The 16,426-nt window shown below is 39.3% G+C and overlaps 1 protein-coding gene across 1 annotated transcript in view; it reads right to left on the reverse strand.

Moving 5' to 3' along the window:
* The window catches only part of TMC3 (transmembrane channel like 3), a 200,215-nt gene that overhangs the window by 65,734 nt on the left and 118,055 nt on the right, over positions 1 to 16,426 (reverse strand). The window contains exons 12-13 of the mRNA XM_068957990.1: positions 15,435 to 15,554; positions 14,936 to 15,032 (exon numbers count right to left, since the gene is read on the reverse strand). The gene's annotated coding sequence lies outside the window, so the exon portion shown is untranslated. The remainder of the gene's footprint in view (positions 1 to 14,935; positions 15,033 to 15,434; positions 15,555 to 16,426) is intronic.

Raw genomic sequence — 16,426 nt, forward strand, 5'->3', positions numbered from 1 at the left:
TCTTCATTGCTTATTTGGGAACTATTCTTTTACTTTTCTGTACTTTTAAAAAACAGTCTATATTTGGACATACATACTATACATCCCTCTTCCAGGTGAGGCAAGTAAATGAAGACTAGCATATCGCACTGTCACAGCAAATGAGAAATAGCAACTCAAATGAGAGCTGAGACTGTAGGAAGATAAAACAACAAGACCTAAGTACTAAAAGTCTGGAGGCACATGCCTTTATGTGAAAAATAAGTAGCAGAACAGCTTCTCAGCTGGATATAAAAATATACTGTTATACAGAGCTAAGTGACATAAGAAATTCTAGCTGCTGTGATAACACACATTTTCCTCTCCAAAAAGAATTTTCTCTGATGGAGTCACGGACACTCATTATGGTTCTCTCATTTTCTACTTTTAGATTAATGGACATATTACAATGCATTACCACATCTACATTTTCTTATACAAAAAGAGTTTGCTGGAAGAGCCTGAGAAAGATGTGATACAAGAAAGAATGATGTGGACTGGAAACAGATCTTACTCTTCTTCCAAGTAACAAAACTATTACAAAAGTGTTCTGTGAGCCAAGGACATCGCTCATATAGAAACAGACCATGTTTCTCTCCTCTAAAACCTTGCAAGTTTGGTGGTGATTTAACACTTCTAGCCTTGACAGAGCTAGCCCAGCTCAGCAATGTGATACTTGAAAAGAAAACCACAACCCAGACTGAAGAGGTTTCATGAAAAATTTGCAAAACCCACACAGTAATCCAAATTCCAGGTTGACTTCCCTCCCTAGCGGCCTCATAGGACTACTCATATGCATCAAGTGCATGAGGGTTTGCAGGGTTGGAGATCTGAGTAGCTGCATTCTAACCATGACGATCTATAAACGGAGCAAAAAAGAAAGATATCCTAAACATCAAGACTCAAGAGTACTGCAACAGAGGTGTAAAGGCAAATAAGCAATACAGCCCACAGTTCCTCAAATGTTAGTGTGAAATGGCTGACTTCAAGCGTGAATGTAATTGCATTGAAGTCAGGCAGGAAAGAGTGAAGCCAGAGTTGCAATTGAAGCTGATGAGACTAGTCAAATAACATTCCTTTTACTTCCTATGATGCAAGCTGTCAGACACTTTTTCCAGAACTACGCAATATTTTGCACCTTATTTAGGTTTGCTATTACATATCCTTCCTGATATTTACGTAAAGACTCAAGATGTAGCATGTTTTCGTACCACACATTCTGCCATTTTTAAACCTACAGTCAATAACCAATTAATGTGCTAGAAGAAATATCTCTATGGATCACAGTCAACATGATGAGTACTAATCTTTTAACCTAAACTAAAATACCTTGATTTATTAATATTTTACCCATAAGTAAAATGTCCTTCAAGCCAACCAGCTCCAGGGGCTTTTTACACAATGTCAAAAAAGTGGCAAAGAGGAACCGAGCATCAAAATATTCCTGAATTCAGGAGGTTTGAAAAAGTCAAAATCCCCCTCTCACTATAAACGCCTTTCTTCCTGTAATTCCTGTTAAGGCTCGCTCCAAACCTTTGCCCCTTGTAGAGGAAAGCCCCTCCTTCAGTGGGTCAGCGCTCCTGAATTCCAGCTTCTCTCGTCACATTTTCACATTTTCTTTAGCTGACTTGAGAAGCGCAGCTTCAGTCTAGCCTGAGAGATGAAGAAAACAAAGGGATCCTGTTCATAGTGAGCTCATCATGTCTCAGTAGCTCCCATGGCTGCTGTGGTTTGGATTTCCATGGTGAAACCAGGAACATTGTGTGGGCAGGGTAAGCTTGCCTTGTTCGTGCATTGAAGAAGGAAAAAAAAAAAAAACCATTTGTTCTCTGCAACACCAAAAATGACTGGTACACTACTAATGTGAACAAGCAACTTTAGGAAGCTCAGATGACTTGGGCAGCCTAGTAGCATTAACTGGGAAATACCAGTATGCCAATAATAATCATCTCTGCAAAATCCTGTGATGCTAAAAATTAAAGCAAGTAGCCTTTACAGCGAATGCAAAGGGAGAGGAAAAACTAGGTCACAGAGCCCTAACCCATTCTTTTATTGTCAGTGTTTTTTAGGGCCTTTTGTCCACCTGACTGAAAAGAATTCTCCAACATCAATGAACGTGTTACAGTTCAAGAACAGCTATTGTTCAGTTAAACTCTAAAAAACTGATTACTGTTACATATAACTGCAGTGCAATCCTCTGATCTCCCTTATCCCCACAAAAAGGAGGGCAAAAAAGTATACAACAAGGTAACAAAACAAACTTATATTACAGAAAATGAGAGATTCATATGCTTTATATTGCTATTTCCTCCTTGGAAATGCCTATCCTCTTGTCTTTTTAATAAAAATCAGAAGTGTTATAAAATATATATACATACATACATATATGTGTGTGTGTGTGTATATATATATATATATATATATACACACATAAAATCATCACTGCCAGATGAAAAGGATTCCAGGTAAGTAGCACTCCCAGTTTTGCAACTTGTAAAGGCATAGAACTGTTTGGAGACCCATGCAGACGACAAGCTACTTTCAAATGCCAGCATCAGGCTACCTCCTCCCTCCCCGGCTGCCCTTCTTGGGACTATTTCTATAAATGTGACAAGATGTCAGATTGCTAAGATCTCTGATTAGAATGCTTCAAGTCCTGCCATCTACTAGGAGAATCATTTGGCCACAAACTTTTATCATTTCAGATGTTTTGACCATTAAGTCATAGGTAGCATCACCCTGGGAGTCCTATTTATAGTTTTTTTTGCTTCACTGTAAGGTCTCAAATTAAAGGTAAAAGATGTCTTCGGTTCTTTTATATACATACAGTCTGATGAAATAAAGTCAGTTGGATTGAATTTTCAGAGCAAAAGGAAATCAGTATTCAGGGTACTGCCTCTGAACAGTGAAAGGAGCTTTTATTCTTTTTATAAATATCATATTTTATACAAAGTTTATAAATATACCTGGCAAAGAAGTTTGCTCCAAATGTTAGCAATTTCATATCTTTCATTTGCAGGATATTGACCTGCAGTTGATTGTGTAATTAACTGCAGACCTTTTTCTCATTAGCTTATCGATTGAGAAGTCTGCAATGCATTCTTGACCATATTATAAATTACAGCCTTAGTTCCAGGATATATTTGGCTGCAGTTAATTTTAGTTGTCTACTTTTTTCACATTGTAAGAGTTACCTGGTGTACATCTTGCCAATCTATATCCTTTACAGTAGAGAACCACAGGTGCTTTGTTATTGTAGATCCACTTCTGTGATTTATATATCCAATTTTCTACTTATTCAGCTTTAAGAATGCAATAGTGAGAAACAGAAAAGCCTTCATTTTTATGCTCTCAAGAAAAGGCCTTAGCCAAAGTCCATGAAACCTGCTGGAGGTTTTCCACTAATTTCAAAGAGCTTTGGATCAGTCTCCCAAGCGAGTAGGCTGTTGCAAGCAGGCGTGAAGATCATACTTTTTTTTTAATTTTTTTTTTTAAAGTAATTGAACCTTGAACATGAGAAAAAATACCATCAGATTATTTAAAAAAAAAATTCCTTTACTGTAACCCAATAAACTTAGCAACATTGTAAACCCTTACAAAAACCTCAGATAAAATAAAAGCCAAAAAAGTCCATGGCTGATTTTGAAGGAGGTAAATTCAGATTCAAATAGATGCAGGTTTTAGGCAATAGCTTTCATAAACACTTTTCATTCAATAAAAATAAGTTCTTATAAAAAAAAAAACAAGAGGACCTTGTGCTTAAAGAGCACTTACTTGCTTTTAAAGTAGTGCAGTTCAGTAATATGCATTAAAGTTAGCACAGTATCAACATTCTGGACCATCTTTTGAATTTGTGCAAGGAAAAACAAACACAAGAATAGATGAATATTAAGGAAAACTAATTTAGTCTAGACAGTCAGGAGGGGACAACATCGTGCCCTAAGCTTCATTTAAAATAAGCAAAGAAAATCCCAATCCTCAAACCTTGGCGAGCTTTGAGCAACTCTCAGCGCAAACATTTAAAGCCGTTCCTTTTTCTGTTCCATACGATGCAATTTTAAATTATGGTTTAAATTATTGTCATTGATGGGCATCTTGATCATGTACCACCATCACATACAGTCTCAGTAGCCCATCCTTCCACTTCAGAGTTCAAGCCGGAGGCTGCTCTCCCAAAAATGCATCTCAGCACTATGAACACATCCTGGAAATGAAAGGAATTCTCTTCTTAACTGTCTAAATTACTGAAGCGCTTAACTCATTACTGAGGGGAATTGTTAATTGCAAATATGGAATGATGCCGTACCCTGGAAAACCCTGACTAGAAACCAAATCTGCAGCAGGAGACTAATGCCTTGCTTATGTATAAAGGTTTTCTAGCAAGCAAGTTATAACAAACTACAGAGTAAAAACATTTTCCAGCTGAAAAAAATGCTTATACCAGCCAGAGTTTCCTTGCCAGTACAAGCTAAACTAGTTGCTGAACAGAAGATAGTCCAACACCAAAGGGCTATTTTACTGCATTTGCTTCAGGGCTTTTGCCAGGACAGTTATATCAAATATAGACCAAGTTGTTTTGCCTCCTGACCAAAACAGCTACTTTGGCAAAAACTTTTACGCATGGGCCAGGCCGGAGGCCATGTTAGAAATGCACAGCAGGCAGCTGAATGCCAGCTCAACAGGAAGGTCAAACGTGCTACGTGCAAATGCATTTTATACTTACAGAGTTGCACTTGCACCACTTAGTTTATTTAGGTCCCATTTATTGCTCACTCCTGCCAAGCAAGTACACATAACATAGCTAGAAAAATTGCATCTGCTCTCAGGGATTGTCCTAGCACAAGTCTGCCCCACAGGGATCACATCCCTTATCAAACCTGGGCTTGACATAGCCCTGCCAGCAAACATCTGTAGCATAGGCATGGCCTAAAAGCCACTGCTCTGAAGGGAAAGGCCACCAGCTGCGTCTCATTTTCTCTTTGATCTTCGTGAAGTATGCTTTTATCATACTGATCCAAAGAACCTCGCCAAAGTGATTCTGTTACTGAACTGAAAAGGAAAAAGCTGAGACACAAGAGGAGGAGAGGGATGCCATAAAGAAAAAAGAAAAAATTGAAAAACTTCAAAATAGGGTCTTGACAACATTAACTTTATTGTGGAAGCCTGTAACTGGATATCTAAAGACCTACCGTGCTGCTTATATAAAAACGTCTGAACGCATCTGGCCAGGGATTACATGTCCATCTGTGCAACCAAGAAATTAATGAAAACAACTTATTTCACTCCTGTCACTCATCAAATTTCTTCCAGAATGGTATCGGTTATAATGTTTGCACAGATGGAGGCTTCCAATAGCAAAGACTAAATATCATATACTCAAGACATGCAGCGTAAAACTGCTATGGCAGTACATTATTGTAGAACTACACACCCAAGTGTTTCAAGCTCTTGAAAATGGTTATTGTTTAAAGTGTAATTTATGAATGGGCTCAGAGTAATCAGTGAGCGCAGCCAGGACAAAGTCATTGACCAGCCTGAATCCATTCGCATGGTTTTGACACAGGCTAACGTGCCACGGGATGGGCTGATGTGCAGCTTCTCCTTCCTGGCTGCAGTTCCAGCCCTGCCCAAGCGTGCGCTCACTTTGCACCATGCTAGCTGAGACTGGACAAAGATATGCTGACAAGCGTTCTCACGCAGCCTAAAGCGATTTGAAATAAGTATTCTTAATACACGCGAACGACAGCTCACTATCACAGTGAACCTTGCTTACCTGAAGAACCTCACCCCTTTCTCCAAAGCAAGCCAGACAGCTAGCCCAAGGGACTGTGATCCTAACCCACATTTATCTGACAGAGCTAAAAATCCCTGCTGCATTCCTGTAGGAAATGGATCATACTGCCCACAGTTCCTTGGGGGATGGTGAGCGTCTCAGCAGCACTTTTAGAAAGCAAAAGATTGTGAGTGCCAAAGTAATGAAAAAGACCCTCTAGAAAACCAAAGAGCAGTCTGCCTGGGTGATTTCTCATCCCCTCCACAACAGGCTGGAGGACCAGGCAAATGCACAGTCTCATCACAGGAGGGTAGAAACTCCAAATCCTTTAAAGCAAGAGTTAGAAAAACAGAAAGCCCCAAAGGAGTTCTCTTGCACACATTTATTGGCAAGGCTAACCCCAGCCTCTTAGCTCCCTGATGATGCTTCTGAAGATTAAGGAAGAGAGGGTTTTAGCTTTCCCTGCAGCCCCACTGAAAATTGCCAAGACGAGGAACAACTAGAAAAGGCCATTTTAACACACAAAGTGGGTGACAGAGACTTTCCAATCAAGAATTCTGCAAAGTAAGGAAGAGATTATGTGAAATGAAATGTGCTGGAGGGAGCTGATTCCCCCAGTAAACTCCAAGAGGCTGGTCCAATCCCAGGTCTCCCGGTTTAACTCAAGATGAAGAGCAGAGTATGCTGAGATATCTCATGTACGTTTATTTTTGTAGCAAGCTTTTTATTTACAGTATAACTTCTGAAACCCTCAGTGTTATACTCCTATGCACAAATGGCGAATGATTTTCTTCACACAGTGTTCCTGCACCAACATGCCAGCCGCTGATGGGCAGCATTAAGCCAGACTTCTCACTGCTGTAACACATTGTGAGATGAAATCACAGTCACTTGGGTTTTGGCTTCCATCTTTCTCCACTGGGTGGAGAGAAGGAGGAGTTAGAGGGACTAAGTTTTAAGTTACTAGAAGACACTAGGTGAAAAGGATTGTGAACTTAGCAAAGATGCATCAGGTTAAAAACACAATTGCCAACCAGAAAACAAGTGCTTATATCTTTCCTGTACTCACAAAAACAGCCCGATTAGCAGCTTCGGCAGCAAATCACATTTATGCACAGAGCGCACTGCAAAGGATTCTGCTATACTGATGGGAGAGACAGCCCCGAAAGGCTAGACCTTCAGACGACCTCCGAGCACCGTCACACTGCTTAACTGAAACCAGTTACACCAGCATAACTGGACTGGTGCATCCTCTGCACGTATTTACAGCCAGATTACAGGGATATAGTTTGTGCTGCTCAGTCACAAAAGCATAAACCATAGCAAAATGTACTTTGGCAATTTACTTTAATCTGGTAACTGCATGATTTGGCCTAAAACACGTATCAGCTGGATTTACTGTGTCTGCAAGAACATTTAAACAGGTCGCATTGGTTTAACTGAATGGACTTGAAGTCAAATTTTAGTGAAATTCATGCTTATGGATAAAACACTACCGTTTGCAGCTGTGGCCCAAAGACAGAATGATTCAGCATTCCTTAATAGTGATTTAACTGGTTTCCAATCTAATTTTCCATTACATGAGAGGCACAGAAATCAAGCAACAGGGTGGAAAGAGGAAAAAAAAAAAAAAAACGAAAGGGGAAAAAAAAGACACCTCTTCCAGAGAATGGAGCACAGCTCATGTTTTGGTTTTATAAACCTAGACATAAGATTAAGTTACATCCAGCAGAGCTGGAAAGTCAACACACAGCATTCATATCAACAGTGATATGTGGCTCACTTCTCCAGTAGATGATTAAATGGGTGCAAATATCCATCGGGCAATTTTTCAGTGTGACATTTCTGCCATGACTTTATCCAAAACAGAGCATCAGCTCTCAGGAAACATGCCACATTCTAATACAAAGGCTTCAAAAAGACTCTACAGCATTCCAGATAGAGCAGGAATTTCAGTGACAGTTTTAGCGTGTAGCTTGCTCCATGGGCTTTTCATTCCCTGGACCCAGATCATCAGAGAACGGTGTCAAAGTTGAACACACTACAAAAGATACAGCCAGGCTGCAAACACAGACTGATTTGTGCTTTTGCTGACACGTGCCCTGCACAGCTAATCATCTGTATATTCAATGAGAGGAAAATATAAGTAGCTGAACATAATAAGCAGCTCCTTCTTACTGCAGCAGAAAGAAAAAAATATATATATATTACCAAGACAGCTGAAGCTGAGGGATTTCAGTTCATTAGACTTTATTATTATAGTCTTAAGTGATTCCCATAGAAGTGGAAAACCAGGCACAGCTATGACAGACAAAGCCTGACTGCCATGCACTGAAATCTGAGAGCCAGTTTAGCTGCATCTGACCTCTGCGCCATATTTTTTGTGGCAAGGGGTATTGATAAGTCACCTTATGCCAGGAGTGGGTGTTAAATCAGATGAGTGGATTAACTGCTTGCATCAGATGATGCTCCTGCTAAGGAATCTTGAGTCTATAAAATGATTAATTAATGGGACTAATGTCAATAAACTTGAGTGGGCATGATTCAAGGGCAAACTTGAACTGCTTTGCCCCTTACTGTATTTACGGTCTTTTCAGTAAAGGAAGAAATTAGGTAAAGGAGAAAACTATAAATATTAAGGGGGCAAGTAATTCATAGCAATTTGTTTCTTTTTTAGCATGGAAGAAAAACCAAAAGTTTTCATAGTTAATTGTGCAATTGGCCCCGATGTTCTTTAAGAAAAAAAATGCCTGTCAGCCCCCACGTTATCATGAGAAATGCTGATCTTTGCAGGGGGAAAAAAAACCCCAGTTCTTAGAAGAGGACCAGCCTGGAACTTTATCATGCTATTGGAGTGATTTCTTTTTTTTTTTTTTTTATAGCAATCCACTGAGACTGTAAAAAGAAAATGCTGTTGTCCCATTACAACAGCCCTTCTTCATCAGATATTTTTTGAATGGCTTTTCACATTAGAAGTCTTTGCTAATGAATGGTCTAAGAACGATCGCAATCCGCTGTGCTACCAAGCTCATTCTTACTGAGCTCACACCACAGTGCACTGTGCAAGCATATTTCTGCAGCAAGATAATTAACAGAGTAAAACTGAGATCCCAAGCTCTTTGACTGAGCCTCCTTGCGCAGCTCAATGATGTTCTCCATTTTTTAATAACAGGCCTTTGCCCAAACTCCTGTAAGAGCACAGAACATGGCAAGAACTTGACACCAGAAGTCTTTAGATTTTTGAAGGATGAGAACTCTTAATGTGGGTTTTGTAGCAACCAATCACCCACATGACTGTCTTTGCAATCCCTGCCTTGGTATACAGTACGTACCTGAAGGGAAGAATAGGGCACAAGCAGCTGGAAGCCTGAATGCAAAACACTACAGTGAAACATTCATATGGACTATTAGTCAAGAACACTGCAGAGATAAGAAACATTCTGGTAGGGCAGTGACTGCAGCTGAAAATCTAATCTAAAGCTCACAGAAGTGCTTTGTGCACTGCCTAAGTTTTAAAAATAAATTGATAGTCACATTACCTGTAGTGCAGAATTTTTCCATGAGAGACCTGAAAGTACTACACAAAAGAGATAACAGTTAGGACCCAGTCCTGAAAGATATTGTATGCTCTGTGCTATGTATTGAAAGCCCTGACATCTCAGAAATCTCACTACTATTTGAGGACAATTTGTAGTCAGAAGGACTGTGCCTTGATGAGAAGCTATTAAAATAGACAGCACTGTACTGGGTCGTGCTGAAAAGCTAGCAAATTTGATAACCAATTTAAAAGAGTATCCACAATTGCTATTTGATATTTACATAAAAACCTTTCACCAATTCAAAAAAGTTAATCCTACACAGAACAAAGAGCTTTTATATCAGCTTTGCAGAAGCATATGACATGTTCTCATCAAGCACACGAACAAACAGGAAAGAACGGATTTATTGTGAACTGGGATTTTTGCTATAAATTAAAAGGCTGTTCCCTTTTATATGTCATGTGTATTTAATTTCGCTCCATAGGGTAATCCACTGAGAATTCAGAGTGTGCCAAAACCTACTTTCCCCATTCCTTTTACTTCCTTAGGCAAATATCTAGAATTAGAGACAGAGAAAAGATGAAAAAAGGGAAGGCCAAGTGAAATACAGAGGTCCAACAAAGAAAGTAAGACCAGTCTAAACAAGGATTTTTCCTGGCCTATGCAAGCAGCCTGATTATTTATAACAGGGAAAAGCATCTGTCTTTGATTATGATTTCATGTATACTGTGGATGGTGGTGAGCTTACTGTGTGTGCCAGAGAAGACTGTCGTCCTGCAGTATGAAATTCCAGTGAGACAAACTAATCTCTCAGGGAGAGGCTTCTGCCTTTGACTAACTGAAGGACAGAGCGAAAGAGCTTTTTTGCCAGGAAAAATAAAACTACAGGCTATTGCAGAATGCAGGTAAATCAGATTTAATTTACAAACAAAAGAGAGTCAAAGCACATGCATTTTAAATAAGTACACTTGAAAGTGTAACCATTCAAAGGAGATTCAGCCAGAGTCTAAATTTTTCAACAAATAACCTAAGAATGCATATGATAGACAAGACTTACTTCCTTTCCACAAGCCCCTATACAAATAGCCTTTAGTCTTGTGTTATTTGAAAAACATACACATATTGGCCTTAGAGAATAAAAGCAGCTTTTGGGCCCAAGGAGGCATTAGGTAAGCACAGCACATGGACACTTGTAGGATACTTGTACACATCTAAATCTGCAGAGTTAACTGAGAAAGGCACTCTGCAATCTTTCAACTCATGACAAGATGCTTCAGTCTAACAATCTATTAAGCTGGCATGTAAGGCATTAAACCTACCGAATCCCTGTATTATATTCCCTTTCAATGCAAACTAGGAACAGCTGAACCTCTACAGCCAAGCCAATTCACAAGCAGCCAAGATAACCGCAAACAGAAGTACCTTGCAAACCACGGATTTTCTCAGAATGGGAAGTGCGTGCTAGTGCAATGCCGTCCCTCTTGAAAAGGTAGAAAATTACATACTGCAGTGACAGCAGTAAGAACCATCAAGACCTGTGACATTCAGCCACCTGAACAAAAGCTCTAAGCATTTGTTTCCTTCTCCAGGGCTGAGGGAGGTAGCTTCCAATTAGCCATTCTTGCCATTCAGGACACCTCATCCCCATCTCAAATCAAACAAGCAAAGGATGAAAGTCTTCAGGGCTTCCTTCTTATTGCCAGACCCATCACAAAGCAGCTTCATCTGCTCAACTCTGCACCATCAAGACCAGCTCTTAGGCCTTCTTTACAATCAAAACCTCTTTCCTGACTTAAAGGCAGGAAAAAACCAACTTAACTACACTACCAGTAGTGCCAAAAAAGACATCTGCTGATTTGATGGACAAGCTACAGTTCAGAGGAGTCTGAAATCTGTACAACTTGTCAAGAAGCAAGGAGCTGACAGCATTTTGTTGACACATTTCCTCAAAGTAATGTGCAGACTTACAGATTTGATTTTAAAATATTCTGCATTTGAATGCTGCCAAGTGATAACAACATGTCACAGGCACTGAAACTCCATCTTACCAGTTTCTCATCAGCTTGAACAAACTAGAAGCAAGGAGTCTAGATAAGTTTTTTTTTTTTTTTTTTTAAATTGTGGTGGCAGGGTAATTACTGACGTTTATCCACTGGAGTAGAATGCTGTCCAAGAAAAGCTGTTTTACTGACTGAGTAGCTACATCTCACATTATAGTAGAACACATTATATCAAAACTCTAAAATCACATTAAACTATTTTTCTCATATTAGCTACTATTTTACAGCTCCTCATTTAACACACTCCATTAAGAAACCAGAACATAAATCCCAGGTAGAACAACAGAACTACGGCCACTAATCACCACTGGATTTCCTAACATAATAATTGGGAGCTTCAGGCCTGAGCCTGTACCCTTGATGTAACTGGGACTTTTGCCATTTCAGTGCCACTGGAGTGGGATCAGACTTGGAGTCAGTTAGGTATAATAATAATGATAATGAATGATAATTTCTAGCAGGCAGCCCAGGTTAGCAGGGAAGGCTGTCACATTTCTTCTTTATGTACCTGACACTATGCTGAGAAATTACTATCACTGCATGAGCTGACTGAGGGTAAGTGTTCCAGAAGAAAATGTCAAATTGAATTTAAACTAGTTTCTTATTCTCCCACTTCACCTCCCTCTTTAACAGCCTGCTTAACCCCTCTGAATTGATTTTTAGACCACAGCCTTTCCCAGGCCCATCACCCGTACCATTTTCCAAACTGCTGCCAACATTTCTGTCTTTTGATTCTGAAAATGGAGGAGGAAACTGCTTGGAGGATTCACAAGTGACAGGGCATAAATACTGATGCCAAGTTTTTTGTTTTTTGGGTTTTTTTAATTAACAGTGATTTATGTGAGGAGGTGACACGCCTAGAAATCCTAGTTTTTTCAAGAGTAGCTGTTCAGCATTTTAAGAATATTAGGCTCTTGAATTTACCCTTTCGGGACCCTTAAAGACTAAAGTCCCAAAATTAATAGCATTTGAGCATTTTAAAGAATATGTGGTTTAAGTGCATTGGTTTTGCTTTTCAGATTTTCAAAATCTTGACTTTATATTACATTCTTCATTGATTTTTGTGTGAGAGGAGAAACCAAATGAAGCATCTGTTTCCTTCTTCAACACAAAGTCCCAGCAGGAGGAATGTAGCATTCATTTTTTTGGAAGGCCTTAGCTGAAAGGTTTTTATCCTTTTGGGTATATAAAAAGATCCTTTCTCAGAGGACACAGATGAAATTTCAAAAGCAGCAGCACTGGCTTCTTGGACAACAACGAACATTCCCAGCTACCCCAGGAATTCAGAGTCTGCTACTCGCTTGCTGGGTGTGGCAAAGCCAAGGACAAACAGAGCTTCCAGATCTAAAGCCTGTGGCCGAACAGCTCAGAAGTAAAACGTTGGTCTCTAGAGAAAGCAAAAGGTTTAACAGCGCTGGTGTATCTTGCTCACAGCCGAAATACAGTCTGTATCCCCATTTAACAAAGATCAGATAGAGAAAGTTTTTTCAGCTTATATTTTTACCTTAATTCCTTTATTCATTTGTTCCTTTGTAATCTATGCTATTCAAAAACATTTAAAAGTCATTAATGTGACATGATAAAACATGACAAACATGACAAGCATTGACAAAAACTGGGAAGTTAAAAGTTAGCATTTGAGAGGATATCTTAAATGCCATAGCCTTTCAACATTAAAACCTAAGAATCAGTCCTGACCTAGGTCTCTAGGAAAAACATATTTGTGGTATCTTTGGACATACGCCCATGTTTTAGAGTCCTACGAATAGTATTAGTGTTGGGGGACTAAAAGTTCAGGGACCGGAAGCAACAAGAGCATTGTGGGTCAGGATGGCGATGAGAGCAAAGAAAATACGTTGAGGCTTGTAGAGGACAACCCAAGCTGCAGGCTCAGCTAGCTGCTGCCACCCAGCCAATGCTGAAAGAGGCTTCTCCAGCTGAGTCAACCTCCATCGCTCTGCTTTCTGCCTGCCCAGAACTGCAACTCTTTTAGCCATCTACCAAGTGATTTGTTACCAGTTGTGGATCTAAAAGGCACATGGGCCCCTGGGAAGCTGAAGTTCACTCCTCCCTCACCCTGCCTATTTAGGACTCAGGATACCAAGGGGAAAACGGGAACTCTAGTATCTGCTCCCCTTCCGCCTTGGGCTCCCAGCTGACATTGGCACCGATTACCAGCAACCACAAAGCAAGTTTAGTGACCTGGGATAAATCAGAGCAAAATTCAACCTCAGAGGCCAAACTAGGAGACAAAAGTGTTTTGAGTCACCACCAGTCTAACTTAGAACAGAAGCTGTGACCTGGAAGTACCCATATCCTCAAATAAAACCAGAGCGCCCTCACATTTGCTTTCTATGCTATCCTGTACCTGCAGGTTTCTCCATAAAACACCACGTTAACGGAGAGCCTGGCGCCCGTCCGCCCCTCATGACTCATGAAAATGTTTCCTAGCAAAAAGAGGTATTGTTGCCTTCGAATACATTAGACTCCTTTTTTCCTCTTCTTTTTCTTGCTCTTCCAAACAGAATGTCACTTAAAGATTCCCTCAGTGAAATATTATATTATTTTCTTAAATATAAAAGTTTGGAGATACTTCATAAGCAAGTGAGGAATGAATATGATTCAAAACTAATATTCATTCTTACTCATAAAAACTTAAATAAAAAATCCTATGTCATATATGACCCCATGTAATTATATGTTCACTTGAATATGGATGTCACTTACCAAACTAGATTACGTTTTCATAGTTGATCTAAAGTGATCTGTTTAATCATTCCAGCTGCAAGGAATACATTTGCTTTTTTGCTCAATTGAATATTTGGGAAAAACTATTTAAAAAAAAAAACAAAACGTTGCTTGCCACACCGGCCGCACTGGAATGGGAGGTACAGTAATAAAATTTCCATTACGCTTAGAAGCATCGGCAATCAGTCAATAGCATAGCAATTGCTATAGTCAATAGCAGTCAATAGCGGAATTTCATTTTTAAGGGACATACCTTAGTTTTCATTTGCTTTAACGCAGACTTTGCACAAGAGAAGAAAGGACATGTGATTTCAGCAAAAACAAAACTGGCTTGGAGTTCTACAAAAATCAACATCTAGTCATTCAACCAACTTCAAAATAAACATTCCTGTATCTTTACAGATGACTAACTTCATTTAATAAAATGTCAGTCTGTCCTGGCTATAAGATAACAGTAAAAATTAGGTGTATTTTTGAAAAATTGGATGAGTTTTTATGAGTGACTTATAATACCCCTGCAAATCAAAGCTAGTTATGAAAACGGTGACATAGCTACAGCACCATTTCAGTTTTGTCAATACCATAATAAGCTTTAATTATGTAATTATTTCACACTTCAACTGATTTGCACATGTTGTTCATGATTCTAGCAGCCATAAAGAGAAGTAACATATGAGGAACGATGAGGCTGTGTACTCAAAGCTAGATAGTTTTAAGTAGGGGGAACAGCAGAAAATACTTAGGAATCTTGTCTGAATCAAAACATAATCTTCCTGCAAAGTCACGATAACTCTTACCGGGTTCAATCATGCAATTCCTGGATCTTCTCTTTAACAGGATGCTCCATTGCTGAGGCCCGAGTTCGGCTAGTTGTCCACACTAAGATTTACTGAACTGTTGGGATTAAAACTGGTGTTACTGAAAGCAAGAAGCACGGACAGCAGAACTCATTTTGAGGTTTAACAATGAATGGGAAACAAGAAGGAGATGCTTTCATTGCATCAGACATATTAAAGACTGAACATCTAGTGCATAAACAGACATTTCCTCTGGAAACGATGAGTTATTCTACTTACGTTTAAAAAATTGCAATTGTCTTTGCAAAACAAATCATTAGATTTGCATACAATCATACTGTGTAGCCACATGAAAATAAGTTATATTTTCTGCTTGCATTTCTGTTGCAGATTTAATTGATGTAACAGTGCAGAAAACTGAGACAAAATTTTATTTCTTCTGCCTTTTAATTACCATCTGCTAACACAAGATTACATTTCTTAAAGTGACTGGGTCTACCTGCCAGCTGAATTTTTCGCCTGATTTCCTCAAGCTCTGGCAGCTGCCTTCATTATTGGTGAAAATGGCACAGCAAAGCTAGCATGAAAAATGAGGCTAAGCACCTGTCACTTCATTTTTCTGCAAAGAAACAAAGAAAACACATGAAACTTGATGCTCTGCACTGTCTATACTCAGCAACAATTTGCTGCAAAAAGAATAAAGCATCAGTTTGCTCTTGAATACAATAACAAGCATGACATATAAAAGCATTTCTAGCAACCTACATGTTTGTTTGTGATAAATGGAAAAGATAAATCTTCCAAATCAACAATATAAAGAAATAAAGGAAAGAAAACATGCATCAGAATCACTCTCATAATCACTGAATTTCTTTTGTAAATAGAACCATCCCCTAAACATGGGCATTTTGGGGCTAAGGGTGATACTAGTGAAATTCACCCAACAAGCAACAGCATCAAGCCTCCTACTGATTTCCTCTAGAGTAAAAGAAAAGCCTCCTATTAGATCAAGAATCAGCCAGGTACGAAGCATATGAAGCCTGCGAGTAATCTCACTGCGGTTGCAAGGAGCGTTTGGATGGCTTAGCACTTTCTAGAATTAAGGCCTGGATCCCTATGAAAGATAGCGATGATTTGGTAGCGTTTCAAGCAAATACGCGTCAGGAAGGGTAAATGTCTCATTGCAGTCAGATATTTGAGTATCCTTTGAAGCCTGTCAGCTTTCAAGAGAGAGCGCTTGCCTGAAGAGAACCCAGGAATGGAAACTATGGAGGAGGGAGAAGAAAAAGGCGTAAAAAGCACATTATAACAGTTTGTTTCTACCCAACGTTCTGCTTCATCACAAAACAAAAATGATTATGTCAGCTGCTGTTTTCTCGAAGCAAAATAACCTGTTTTAAGATGCTGGAAGCAGTGCTGATGTAGGCAGACTAAAACAGGGCTAGATGAGAGCCCAAATTCTTATTTAACTAGGATCACCCGAGTTCAGGG

Source organism: Struthio camelus, chromosome 12 (genome assembly GCF_040807025.1).
Source record: "Struthio camelus isolate bStrCam1 chromosome 12, bStrCam1.hap1, whole genome shotgun sequence".
In the NCBI taxonomy this organism is placed as follows: domain Eukaryota; kingdom Metazoa; phylum Chordata; class Aves; order Struthioniformes; family Struthionidae; genus Struthio; species Struthio camelus.